Genomic DNA, 15,202 nt, shown 5'->3' with positions numbered 1-15,202 from the left:
CAAATAGAACATCTAGAAAAGACAATTCTACTTGTGAGCAGTTCAAGAAATAATTAATTTGAAGGAATGATGCACAGTGGATGTGGACAGTATTACCCTAGACTGCAGTATAGTATTCTTCTGTCCTTCTTATTATATGTCAGCATGTGAGATCTTCAATGTTATCTCCGTGCAATGGTGGACTGAAATCTCCAAACCTATGTGCAAAATAAATCTGCTTTACTTTGAGTTATTTTTGTTATATAACTGGTCATAAGAAAAATAACTAATGCACAAAGGAAATTAGCACCATTATGAAAAAAAGTATGGCAATTCATCAAAAATTTAAAAATATCACGACCATACAACTCAGCAGTACCAATCCTAGAAACATATCCAAAGAAAATGAAGTCAATGCACTGAAAAGACATATATTCTCATGTTTACTGCCATAGTATTTATAATAACTAAGAAACAGAAACAACCCTATTATCTAATACCTGGCAAATAGAAAAGGGAAATATGGGATATGAACACTATGGTGAATTGTGTATCCATAAAAAGGAGATAAATCTTTCTGTTTGCAATAATATAGCTGAGAGTGGAGATCACTGAACTATTTAAGATAAGCCCACTAGATAAATATAAGTAGTACATGATCTCACTCCTATGGAGAGTTTAAAGTATTTCTTTCTGTAAGTTGAGTATGGACTGATAGCTAATAGAGGCTGTGGAGAGTAGGAAGAAATAAGGAACAGAAAAGGTGGACAAATGAGTACTAATTTACTGGTATACAGGAACAGAGATATTCTGAAGTGCAGCTGCATAGTGGGCTACAGATAGATAACAATAACAAGTGAAATTTTAGATCATAACAAAGCATGTTTCAAACATCTAATAGAGAAATGCTCACATCATAAATAATAAAAGTTGCATATTTGCAGTCATGCCAATTCCTTGTCGTGTGAGGAGGCAACAAAAGCAAGATAAAAGAGTCGCTCTTGCCAATTTGTTCATTGGCCATATGTGAATTAAATGCAACAAAATGATTGCTGGAAACTGGTAACTTATGGAAAATCTGTAATGTGTGCTTGTCATGCATAAATGATCATAGAAGGCCAGTAAAGGACAGTCTTAGAAACAAAAATAAATATTGGCTTCCATTCCAAAGATTTACAAACTTCCAAAAGACTGAGGCTTCCTAGAATTTTAAATATAACTTGAAATCAGTTAGCAAGATGTTCATCCCCAAGCACACTCCCAGTTGAAAATGAATAAACTGGAGTGTCTACCCACTAGGACAAGAATTTCTTGGCTTTTTAAGCTACAGAGAGCCACTTTTATAAGTACTTCTCTCTGAATGGTATGCCAGATGGCAATGTAGGAATGCACAATAATAGTACCTTTATTCACAGTTAACAGAGCCTCAAAGTAGCCTAGGATTCATTAATAGTACAATGAGTTTCTTCCTCTGCCCCCTTTAGTAATTCCCTACAACCTATCTCTACTTCTTTCTGACTCCCTGTCAAGCCTCATATTCATTCTCTACCAGGGAATGCACAGCCCTCCACACTTGGTTGAAGCTGAGAGAGGCTATTTTTGCCTGCTTCTCCCCTCCTCCTTTGTAGACTATCCAGAGTACTGTTAGAATGCTGCCCCCCTTCAGCCCTTACTGCTAGCCCATCCCTATACCTTTCAGCCCTGATGCCATTATTGGCCAGAATCGTGGTACCCCTAGTTCTATTATTGTAACACTTCATAGTGGTAGACCCAAAGTCTTGCTTAAGAGAACTCAAGACTCAATCTTCCATAGCCTCCCAACTAGCCTATCACTCAGCCAGTGCATTGACAAAATCTGGAACTGAATAGATCTGAACCTACAGTTGTAACCAGAACTTCAGATCTAGAACTAGTCAGACTCTTAATTGTAAAATCTAGAGTGACACTAAGGCTGAAAATCAAACATCACTCTTCTGATTCACAAAAGCAGAATAAGTTAAGGTTGCCCATTTTCTCAATGTCTATTCAATATAGTACCTGAACTCTTAACTAAAACAGCAAAACAACTGAAAGAGATTAAGCGAACACAAATTGAAAAAGAGGAAGCATACAGTGCAATTTTACACCTAAAATAACCTAAATGTTTCGCAAGGTAACTACAGTTGATAAAACTTTCAGCAAACTAGCAGCATACAAAGTTAATATGCAAAAATCAGTAGCCTTCTTAAGTACAAATGGCAAACATCCTAAGAAAGAAATCAGGGAAAGAACACCTTTCACAAAAACCTCAAAAAATCTTGAGATAACCCTAACCGAGCAAATAAATGACTAGTATAACAAAAAAAGGATAACATGATAAAAAAATATTGAAGAAGATATCTGAAAATGGAAAGATCTCCCATGCCCACAGGTCGATAGGAGTGATATAGTGAAAATGCCCATCACAACCAAAGCAATCTACAGATTCGATGCAACCCTCATCAAAGTTCCAACGCAAACCTTCCTACAGACTGAAAAATAACCTTCAACTTTTTATGGAAATACAATAAAGTAACCAAAAGAGCAAACCAACAAACAAAGCATACCTAAGTCAGTCTAGAACAATACAGGAAAAAAACAAAACAAAACAAAAAGAAACCTTCCAGAGACACAAATATTCGAGATTTCAAATTATGCTATAAAATCAGACATGATAATTGATGGACTAGAACTGAAGATCCAAGTATAACTCCCTGTACTTAAGGACACTTGATTGTTTTTAAGATTATAATATCACAGCATTTCCCCCTTCCCTTTCCTCCCTCCATAACCTCCCATGTACCCCTTCCTGCTCTCCTTCAAATTCATGCCCTCTTTCTTCACTAATTGTTACCGCATGTATGTATGTATGTATGTATGTATGTATGTATGTATGTACATATACATACATACATACATCCACCAGTTCACCTAATGTTATTTGTATGTATGTTTTCAGGGCCAAAATCTAGTGAAATTTCCCCCATTCATGTTGGCATGTACATTTGTGTCATGTGTGTTAACTCATATTTGAAGAGTCATGTCAGTGAGACTTAGCAAAGAAACTAAAAATATTCACTGGAGAAAAGAATCTTCAACATGTTACTTGTCAAATTGGATAGCTGCATATAGAAGAATGAAAGAGATCTATATCTCTCACTTTTCAACAATAAAACATAAATCCAAATGAACCAAGGACTTTGTCACAAGACCAGATTTCTGAAGCTTATAGAAGAGAAAATGGGAAATAGTCTTGAACTCGTTGACACAGGAAAGGACTTTCTGAGCAAGACTCGAACCAAACAGGCATTAAGATCAACAATTAATAAATGAGACCTAATGAAGCTTAAAAAGCTTCTCTATAGTAAAGAGCAAAGAGGCAGCCAACATAATGAGGAAAAAGCCTTCACCAATTATAAATCTGACAGAAGATTTATCATCTAGAATATAAAAGAACAACAAAAAAAACCCACTAAGCATCAAGAAAACAAATAACCCAACTAAAATTGGGTATACAAGTAAAGAAAGAATTCTCAAAAATATTAAACAAAAAAGGTTGATAATCAGTTTTAAAATGTTAAACATCTTTAGCTATCATAGAATTACAAATTGAAGCTACTCTGAGACTTTATCTTATCTGAGCCAGATTGTCCAAGATTAATAAAATGATGGAGAATAAATGTTATCATTAATAGAAGGAAAGGGACACATTTATTCACTGCTGGGGGAACTGCAAACTGGTATAGCCACTATAGAAATCAACATGAAGTTTCCTCAAAAAACCTGAATGTGTCTACCAAAGAACCCTACAATGAAACCTTCCTTATCCTTTTTGATGACTTTTAGTTGAAAATCGATTTTATTCGATATTAGAATGGCTACTCCAGCTTGCTTCTTCCGACCATTTGCTTGGAAAGTTGGAGGGTGGTAATGGGGGGGAGGATGGGGAGGGGAACACCCATATAGAAGGGGAGGGGGAGGGGTTAGGGGATGTTGGCCCGGAAACCAGGAGAGGGAATAACAATCCAAATGCAAATAAGAAATACTCAAGTTAATAAAGATAAAAAATAGGTTAGGTTTCATTTAGTTGTTTGTAAAAGAGAGCCAATACCCAGCTCAAAAGCTATTTCCAGAGCTGTTGGTAACCCTCTACAACCTGACAGTAAAGCTCTATTACTGAAAACAGATCAACAAACAAAACACTCACACCATCCAAACTGGAAAATCAAACTGAGACCCAAGTAGAAGCTTCATTCCTACTAAGGACCATTCATGGAGCCTCTAGGTACTCAACAGGCTATGAGAGGAGAAAGGGAATTGTCAATGTCATCCAGCTATAAACCCTGTGACTCACAAGGGCCACGTGCCTAAAGATATACTGTTGTATTAGTGACATGAATTTTACTTGCTACTACATTTCTGTTGAGTTCCACTAAAGGCAAAACTGATTTATAATTTATAACTGTTATAAATATATGAAAGATGATAATAGATGATAGATAGACAAATAGATAGGTAGATAGATAGATAATAGGTATATATCAAAACAAAATTCCTTGAAAGGTGAAATGGGATTATGATGAAGGAGAAAGGCATGAAGTAACATTCTTAGATAATGGATGTTTTTGCATAAATGAAAGTATGTATTTATTTAAATTTTGTGAAATGATAGATTTAGCTACAGATAAACACTGTACAAGAATGAAAAAAATCCAATAGGAAATTCTTATCAGTGTTTTCTATGAATGCTGAAGTATTTTAATCAGGGTTTCTATTGAGATAAAACATTGTGAACAAAAGCACTTGGAGAGGAAAGGGTGTATTTCAGCTTACTGTTCCATATTCCAGTCTATCACTGAGGGAATCTGGGCAGAGATTCAACTAAGGGTGGGAATCTGGAGCAGGAGCTCATGCAGAGACCATGGAGGAATACTGCTTCTGGCTTCCACATTCTGCTTTATTATAGCACCTAGGATTAGCTTCCCAAAGGTGGCACTGCTCACAGTGAGGTAGGCCCTCCCAAATGAATCATCAGTCCCGAGAATATACTACAGGCTTGTTCACAGGCCAATCTGGAGAGGGAATTTTTCTCAAGTGAGGCTCCCTCTTCTAAAATGACTCTAGCTTGTATCAAGTAGACAGAAAACGTGTCTAACACAAAAGGTGTTTAGGGAGATGTGTAGGAATACTTGTAATGCACTGGAATTGATGCATGGGTCAGATGGTGCTTCAGTGTACATATGTGATCATACAATAAAAAAGATGCCCGTGGTAGATCTAGAAATACATGTCCCAACAATATATTATTACAAAGCTATAACCCTACTTCACTTGGCCTAGTTTTACATCATATTCACCACAAAAGCAGAATATTCTCACCATCTAGCAACATTCTTCCTCCCCATTGTGACAGTCTGGTTTATTATCCTGGAGCATCGTCTTGACCCATAACAGTTAATGTTTTCTTCCTTCTCACAAACGTCAAAGTTACCCTGACTCTCAGAGTCACAACTCGAATTTAGTTCTAGATTGTTATTCAGTGTTGCTTCAGTTATTGGATAGCATACATATTCTATAATTACTACTCTTGAAATACTTCAGGTATCATTTTATCTTTGATAATCCATAAGGTTTTACCATTAATAATCAATATACTCCAGCATACTCCAGTATAGTCAAATAAAATAAGCCCATAAAGCACAGTATTAATTTCAGCTATAATGATATAAGCTTTGCAACTACAAAAATGCAGTATCTCTTCACTCCACAAATAACAGTCAAGTTATGATTTCTGGCTAAGCACAACACCTTTGTCACAATCCTCCAGTAATCCATCACTACTCATGTGACTTTTACATCTCACAGAGAAATAATCACACTGGACTAAATATCAAATTTGCTATTCTCATCCTCTTACCCATTTGCAACATAGTAAATTTTTAATATGTTGAAATAAAGTTTGGATGATAGAGAAAATAGTAACTCCCTTCATTTATTAAGACTGCTTTGTCATATTTTCAATTTATTAGCATTTTATACATAAACATTTACATGAAAAGGGTACATGACTAATAATCTTTTATTAACAATCCCTTTTGTTAAATCTCCATGTCTAAGATATATCATGTCTTTCCTCTGTATTTACTAGATACTTGTAATCAAAAGAATATTAGAATATGCACTGTTAAGCTAGAGGAAGTTTGTCTGTTGCAGTGCTTGCCTGACATGCCCAAGGTTTTGCATTTTATCCACGGTACTACAAAAAGAAGAAGTTCACTGGCAAAGTCTTACATCTTTGCTATAAATAGAAAATTTTAAAAACAAATCATAGAAAAAATTCAATAGCTCTTATTATTTTCAACTTCCATTAGACTCAGCAAAACTAAAAATTAGTTTCTGCGATCAAAAATAACATACACACAAATCTAAAATAATAGAATAGGGAAAGCTGACAACTTTTCTTTTGAGACAGGATGTAGCTCTGTAACTCAGGCTGTCAGAATGCACTAGAACTCATTATGTAGTTCAGGCTGCCATCTAATTCATGGCAATCCTCCCTCAGCTGTCCAAATACTTGGATTACAGGCGCAATCTCCTGAACCCAGCTCAGGGCTGACAATTTTTCCAACAGTAAACTAAGAGATGGATATAACCTCATGCCAATAAGTTCCAAAAATGATGGCCAGTGGTAAAAAAAAAATCCTGATATTCTGTGGATGCCTTACAAGGTATTTGACCTCCCATAACCCTACAGAAGTGGTACTAAGGGAAAGTGCATTATTAAAAGCTTGAACATTCATTCCACTTGCCATTCTCTAATAAGAATCAGGCAGAGATAATAAATAGATAGCCTGGAGAAAAGACAAGACACAAATCTTGAGAGTGGAGCCATTAAACTCTGCTTTCAAGGATTCTTCAGTCATCTAGATAACCAGGAAAAGACAATTACAAAAGAAAAAAATACATATAAACTTACATAAACACAAACAATTATGTATAAATAAAACCCACTTCATATTTCTCCATAACAATATTCAACAACTGATCTTCATAATAGAGAAAATTAATTTAACAACTCAATGGAATCTAGTCAGATAAAAGATGGATAGAGAAGTCATTGTAAAAACAAATGCAACAACACAAGAAGACAGAGCTATGTGTGCAATCCCAGAACATGGGAAGGCAGAATCATAACATATAGTTTTATAGACATTATTCTAGATGTTCTTTTTTTTTTTTTTTGGTTCTTTTTTTTTTTTTTCGGAGCTGGGGACCGAACCCAGGGCCTTGCGCTTCCTAGGTAAGCGCTCTACCACTGAGCTAAATCCCCAGCCCCTAGATGTTCTTTACATGTAAAGAAGAATGTCTTTTTTTTACATATATGCACATTCAAGGAACTTTGTTAGTCTGCCTGAGAAAAAATACTTAACAATATCACTAGATAACTAGTAAAATAATCAAAATATTGAACTTGAAGACAAAGCAGTTTTAAACAAGTAAATAGTTACAAGCTGTGGATGCTTTTAGAGACTTTAAACCATTTTGGGGACCAGGACATGCAAAGTCAATTTAAATATTAATAGGTTTGACAATATCAAAGTAATTAACAAGGACTATCTAAAGTTCCCTATGGTGCTGAAAAACAAAGAAAATGATAATTTCCCAAGAGAGTAATAGAATCATCTGGTAGGTCTATTTATAGCTTTTTGAAAAACCTTCACACTGATTTCATGGTGGCTGTACTAGTTTGCATTTTCACTACCAATGAAAAGGTATTAACTTTCCTCATATTTACAACAACATTTGTTGCCATGTTTCTAATCTTAGCCATTTGTACTGGGTAAGATACTCCAAAGACACAAGCTCATTGCTTGTTCACTGCTGCCTATTCACAGTATTCACAGTATTCAGGAAATGGAAACGTCCTAGATGTCCATCAATAGATGAATGGATAAGAAGTATGGTACAATAACAATGAAATATTTTTCGACTATTAAGAAAAATGAAGATTCATGGGTAAATGGATGGATCTGGAAACATCTAAATGAGGTAACACCGACCAAAAAAACCAGTGCCATGTTTTCTCTCTTTTATGCATGTTACCTTTAACTCTTTAAATATGCATTTTCATTTGGAACACCCACAACACTCAATAAATTAGTAAGAGGACATGTGATGGGATGCTTTATGAAGATATGGTATTATAACAGAAATAGAGAATACTCGAACAACAGGAAGTCTTAAATAGAGTGGGAGATAGGAGGGCAGGGACGGGGGTAAATGAAAAACATCAAACATTAAAGACCTTCTGAAAAAGTCCTAAGAAAAATGACTACTGCAGAAGCATTTAAAAACATAAGCATATAATATATAAAAAGTGTAAATGCAGTTGCCATATATTGGGGCAACAATTTCCCCACTATATACCTAACAAATAAATGCTCAGTTCCAGAAATAGGTTACTTCTTATGGAGTTGCTGGCCAGTGAGGACCAACAGACTCCCCAATATTACAGGTCACTGTCATTGTTCTTGGTTTAGCCCTCCAGAACTTGATAAATAGATCTTAGTGTGGAAATAACCACATAAAACCCATACAGAACCCAGAGAAAGCCAGCTAGTTCTGACTGCGTGCTTCATCCAGGCTCACTATCATAATGCTTGAAGTCTAAGCACACTGCCAAAGTAGGAAAATAATTCATCAAACTTATTCAGCTATGAACTCTGGGATGTATAGTAATGACCATCCTGGCAAGCTATATCCCCTGGGGCAAGTAATCATGTGGACCAAGTGTCATGGGAGCAACCAACAACTTTCTGATTGGCTTTAAACTTCACTCCACAAGATGGAACCCATACCAAGCATCACTTCTTTGATCAAGGACTTGTGGCTAGACAGATCAAACATTAAAGAAACTAAGACAGGAGGATTACAGTGACTTCAAGTCCAGCCCAGATTATAAACTTAGTTTGTGAAATGTCTAGTCTACATAGTGAGATGATGATTTTGTATCTGGCTACTGTGCTGAAAATATTTATCATAACTAAGAGTTTTCTGGCACAATATTTAGTCTTTTAAGTATAGAATGTATATCATTACAAATAGGGGAATTTTGATTTATTCATTTCCTACTTGTATAGTATACTGTAAATTTATTACTCTGCTAAAGAGACATAGTGTTATGCCAACTCCCACTGACTTGTTAGAACCTAAGTTATCAGAGGAAATGTTTTTACAGTAGATGGTGATTGACAGAGAAGCCCACAAATAGTTAAGATGCAAAGATGAGACCATGGAGTGCTCAGCCCTAAAAGGGAAATCAATGTAATGGTCACTTCTATCAGATTCAGGGATTGTGCATAAGAACCGAAGGTGCAGAGGAGGTGGATGAATATAAGGAAACAGATGAAGAACTTTTGTAATTGATAGATACCAGGAAAGGAAGAGTTAATTTTCTTTAAGGGTGCGGTCTCTAGTGGGAGGAAATATTTTTAAAAAATGAGGTAACAAATTTGAAAGTGTGGATACGGAATGAGAGGTGGATCTCAGAGGAGTTGGGTGAACAGGGTAAATATGATAAAAATAAAGTGTATGAAATTCTCAAAGAATTTAATAAAACATGTATAAACATAAATAACAACTGCATAATTATTTTGTTGAACTATGAAGTCTTGTTTTTCCTACTAAATCTAAGTCAATTCCATGTATCATTTTAAATTTAAAATGGTGCAGTGTAATCTAACTTTTGCCAAAATTCTTAGAACAACTACCCAATCATCCAGTTACTGGCATATTTTCAGAAAGACATAAGCGAAAAGTGTTGATTGTTGTTTTGGGTTAAGGGTTTTGAAGCGAGTCCCTCACTTTGTTTTTGTATTGTTTGATGCTTGTTGACACTAACAAACACTAATTGGAAAAAAAACTGAAAATATCTCACATAAAGGAACATAGGACAGAGGAACAGAGCTGCCTCAGCACTAACTTATAAATACATAAAGATGAAGAATAAGCTTGAATTCATACGTTAACGAAATTCCATTCTCAGTAATCCGTAGGAAATGCTGGAGTCTAGAGCTATGGCATTCGTTATTTGGTCTATATAGCCACAATACATATAAGAAACAAAAGAAACCTGATTTCTTTACCACTATTTTTTCTAACAAAGTTGGAAAGGCTTTCCCCTAGCTACGTGGGGCAAAATTGAGTTGTTATTGTCATATTTGGTAAGTTAAGTTAGTTAATCAGCTTTTGAAATTTAAACCTGTTTTCACATGTCAGTCAAAATATCAAATGGTTTGCAGAGTCTGAGCCATCTTTTCCTTTAAAATAAGGCTTAGCATCTCAGGAAGCAAATGTTTCAGCTTCCATACTACACATTTCTAGTGACCAAGTAAAGATTTCTGTCTATGTATTTTTATTCATTCATCAGCTCAACAATTTCTGCTGAGTCATCTAACTATGGGCAAATCACAAGAATTCAGCTCAAGGCACAATTATGCCCAATTTCATTAAATTACTTTTGGCAAATGGTGCTGGAGTTTTACAATAGTTTTCAAACATCTAATAAGTAATTGTGTGTAATTGTGCCATTGTCTGATAGCGAAATGAAAGAGCAGGCTCTGTAGCAGAGTGAACCTCCTTTTATGTTGTACTGCAAAGCTTTCCGGCCGAGCACTCACTTGCAACTGTCATGCTGAGGAAATTGTAGAGTTCGCTGCAGTGTAGGCTTTTAACTTATGAAGATAGACCAAGAAACAAAATGGAACAAAATTCTACATGTCCGGGTAGCCAAATTCTATGTCTCTTTGTATGTGACAGAATAATGCCTTGCCAACATGGAAGGACACACTATCTTCTTTAGAACCTTAATTACTTAGTCGTTTTAATTTGGATCCCCTAAATTGGAACACTGTGAAAAGACTCCATCACTATTTGATGTGACTGCCAGACCTCAAGAATACTTTATCTTGTTTCCTCCCTTAGGAAAAGGAAGTAAAAGAAAATGTAATTCAAGATGCTACTTTAAGTTATATAAAAGACAATTTGTTCTTTTTTTTTCATGCATTGACTATTTATTAGGCACCCTATGTGCCAGGCTGTGGTCTTTAAGGAGATCACAACAGATAGACAGATGATGATACTGTGGTATAACAAAAAGGTTCCTGGAGTACAACCTCTGAAACTCCTGGGGCTTCTAAAATGATGGGAGGGCTCTTTGTAGCTTCAGCAACAAGAAAGATCACAGCACAGTTGAAAATCTAGAACCTTCTACTTGTTCTAGCAGCTTCAGGCAGTAAAGATTGGCTGAAGGTTTAATTGATCATCAATAGCCTCATAAAACTCCAAAGCAGAGTTTAAAGTGATTCCAGATCGTCAAATACATAGAGATCCCTGAGGAAAGCATAGAGGCTAAATACCTTCCCCTAAATCTTGTCCTATCCCATGTCCCCTAAATCTTTTCATGTAGCTGTTTATCTATACCCCTGGTGAACACAATAAACTAGCAAATGTGTTTCCCTAAGTTCAATAATGCATAAGTACAGACCCCTTCAAAGAAAACAAAAATAAAACAAACAAATCTTCTGTCTGCAATTGGTTTCTTAAATAATGGCAGAGCACTTCACCAGAGAGATCTAAGTGCTCTCTCATGATAAGCTGCATCAAAATTGAATTACCTTACAGGAAACTCAGCTGGTATTCCATGGAGAATTGTTTGGTATATGAGAAAAATTACTGTACATAAAGCAGAGTTCAAAGGTTGAGTGCTCTGTGTTAAGTTTTAATTGGACCTATGACAGAGAAATGAAAAACAGTTTTCCACAGAAACCTACTTTTAAATAAGCTACATTTTTAAGGTAAATAAAAAATAAGTTTTGACATAATGGCAAGTTCTTTATAGTAGTATGAAAAACATAGTAGGGAAAGAAGGTTCCAGAGGGTCTGTGGTTGGAATAGAAGTATTCAGAGATATTAATTGTGGAATAATCACAAAAACTAATTTATTTCAATCTCTTTAAAAACAACCAAGTTTACATAAACGTTTATCCTCTCTGTTACACAACTACTTCTTCCAATTGTTTGCCTTTCATGCTCTTCCCATTCGAAGACAGCCTGTCTTTAAAATAACGTATTTTTATTTAATACCTTTCCTTATACTGTGCAGGAAAATGGTTTATAACCAGTCATTCTCTTAAAAGAATCAGTTTGGCAACTATGATTGTATCTTATTCAACTTATTATCTACTATAAATTGAACTATATTTCTCAGAAAAATATGCAAATTTCAAACCCCTTGGTTTAGAATATGATTTTCTTAGAAAACACAGTCTTTGTGCATGTAATCAACTTAAAATGGGGGTCATTGGAAAGACCCATACCATTATGACTGGCATGTATATATGAAAGAAAAATTAGACACAAAAGCCTGCACACAGGAGAAGAACCTGTGGAAACAAGATTGGAGTGCCTTATCCATAAACTAAGCAGTAAGACACTCAGTCTCTGGTACTCGGTAATGGAACTCTTAGAAAATGAATATACCATAATTGCAAGAGTTTAGCATGAACAGTGAATATTTGAAGAATAATTAAATGAAATGCTCTATAAATAAATGTCTCTTTTAAAAATAAAAACTTACAAATGAAAACATTTGATCTCCATATGTGACAAGGGTATAAATTTGGTTGTCTTAAAAGCTTACATTTTTCTACAACAATTAAAATAATATTGTGTCCCTGTTGTGTGTCTCAACCATATCCCTTTAGTTTAGCATATCAGAGGATGTATATAAATACTTTTTGACTTTTTGGAAGAAAAGAAATGGGAATCAAAAAGAAATTAACTATTCATAGATGATGTCACAAGTCAGACCACAAAGGGAATCAAGGTTCTGATGCCATTTGAAAGTTAAATAAAAATAAACCTAGTTTATAGCTAGGAACTGTTAGGTTGCCAATAGCAAAATCCCTTCCCAGCCTGGCAACTTTTCATATATGTATGGGTGGATATAGATGTAGCTGTATATAGAGACAGAGTGCTAGCTTATGGGTTAACTCTACCTTGAACATCTAGCCAGTATCAAATGCTTTGGGAAAGCTCTGTTCTTTAGCTGATGTTCCCAACCTCAAAAACTCAAAAAGGCAAATAATTTACTTCCTCACAGGACCAATCAGGGCCATCAAGATTAGTAATAAAAGGCCATCATAACCTCAGAAATCACTGGGATAGGCAAACAGACCTGGATTTAAATCTAGCCTTGCTCTACAAATTGTCAGTTGTGTGACTTTAGACAAATAATTAAATTTTCCTCTACCTCTGTTTTATCATGAAGAGTGGAAAAATATTAAAGAGATTAACAAAGACTACAGTAAAAATCCACAGTTGTGGGAAATACTACCTTCATAAGCTCCTTTTTTAGTCATTTATTATATATTTTGAGATATAGGATCTCATATAGCCCAGGTTCATCCCAAAGTCTCTGAAGCCAAGGACAATCTGGAAATCCTGACCTTCCTGCATTTGGTGACCAAATGCTCAGATTGAAGGTATGCATCACCATACATGGTTTTTAAAAAGCCTTCTATAGTTTCTTTGAGCCACCCGAAATAACTTTCTGGGAGGGGAAACCTTGATGGTTTGGCAGTGAGTCTTGGCCTTTAAAGGCTGAGCTATTGCTCTAGTCCAAAATACCTCTCTGAAGCCTTCCTTTACATTCTTCAGAGTAATGATGGTTCGCCTTTGCGAAAACAAAATCTTCAACTTTCATTATCATGATATAATCCTTATTTCTTATTTATTTCATAGCTGAATGGGAGTGAGAGGGTATCCAGTGCTGTTCTTATACAAATAATCCATCATAAATACTTTCTGATGCTATTTTAAATATTGGTCTCAGAAATCTCAGTAAAATGAAAATGAAAACATGAATTATCATAAAAAGAGTTTTAATACCAATTCTAGAATTAGTGCATTATAACTTTGTGCGTATTCCTTTAATCAGACACAGTTACACAATTCCAAAACAACTGCAACTGCTTGTAACATCCTTCAGTATAAAGAGGAAAACGGAATAGATCGATATATAAATACTTTCTGTAACAATATTCTTCCATATGAGAACATTAGGCAACTTTATGGAGGTTAGACCCTATCTATGCCAGCTTTACTTGGATTTCTACCACTATATGCTTCAGAAAAATATTTTTGGTGTGTATTTGTACACACATATATGTGTATCTAAGAGTACAACTGTGCATGGTTTTATAGTGTATATGTTTATGCCATTATGTGCACACATGCAAACAGAGGCTAGAACTAGACACTGGATGTTTTCTACTATGGCTCTCCACCTCATCTTTTTTAGACAGGGTCTCTCACTGAACCCAACAGTTGTCTGTTGCTTTGACTGACTAGTCAGCATGTTCTGAGGATCTGCCTGTGCTTGCTCCCTTGACATAACATTATGGAAACTCACAATACATCCAGATTTTCCATGGACACTGGTGTTCCATATTTAGACACTTTACTCACTGAGATGCCGCTCTAGTCACCAATATTCTTATACATCTTCAATATCACTGAAGACAACTATTTTATTATCTCTAGGAAGCTAAATTCAAGAAAGACTGGTCAAATATTCAATGACAAAATTACATGGTTTTTATGGGCTAAGTATGGTGGCATGGAAGTTCATATTTCTCCAGTCCAAGAGAGTTTCCATACCCACAGCTGTGCCATCAATGAGTATATAGAATCCAGAAAGAGTACTATAGCACCAACTTTTTAAAAAGTTGTAATATGCCTAGATAGAAAATGTCTTTAGAAATTTAAATGAAGTTTGTCACAGAAAATGCCTGAGTATTTCTTAGGAAGTGCTACTATAGACGGATTTCTTCATTATCAGCAGATTAATCAAGAAGAATATTGCTTTTTGCACAAAAGATCTAAAAGTATTTTCCTTCATTTTAAAGCAGCTTAAATCTAAAAAGGGGATTAATATATGACAAGATTCAGGATATAGAATGGTCAGTTTTCATTGAGGAATATGAAGAGGTAGAGGTTAACACAAACACCAGATACGCCGTTTTTAGCAAGCACCTTATATTTTGCTAACAATGTTATGTAGAGGTGACAGTCTCCTTAACAATCCAGAGAAAGACATTCTACATATAAACTGAACTTTGATGAAAGGCTCATGTGAAACCTT

The 15,202-nt window shown here is 35.3% G+C and overlaps 1 protein-coding gene across 2 annotated transcripts in view; it reads right to left on the bottom strand.

Annotated features, from left to right (window-relative positions):
• Nucleotides 1-15,202, bottom strand: part of Ldoc1 (LDOC1, regulator of NFKB signaling) — a 272,724-nt gene that overhangs the window by 235,666 nt on the left and 21,856 nt on the right. The gene's annotated exons all lie outside the window — the stretch shown is intronic.

Source organism: Rattus norvegicus, chromosome X, assembly GCF_021556685.1.
Source record: "Rattus norvegicus strain SHRSP/BbbUtx chromosome X, alternate assembly SHRSP_T2T, whole genome shotgun sequence".
NCBI lineage: Eukaryota > Metazoa > Chordata > Mammalia > Rodentia > Muridae > Rattus > Rattus norvegicus.
Note: the sequence above shows the minus strand (reverse complement) of the source record. Positions and strands in the feature narration are given on the sequence as shown.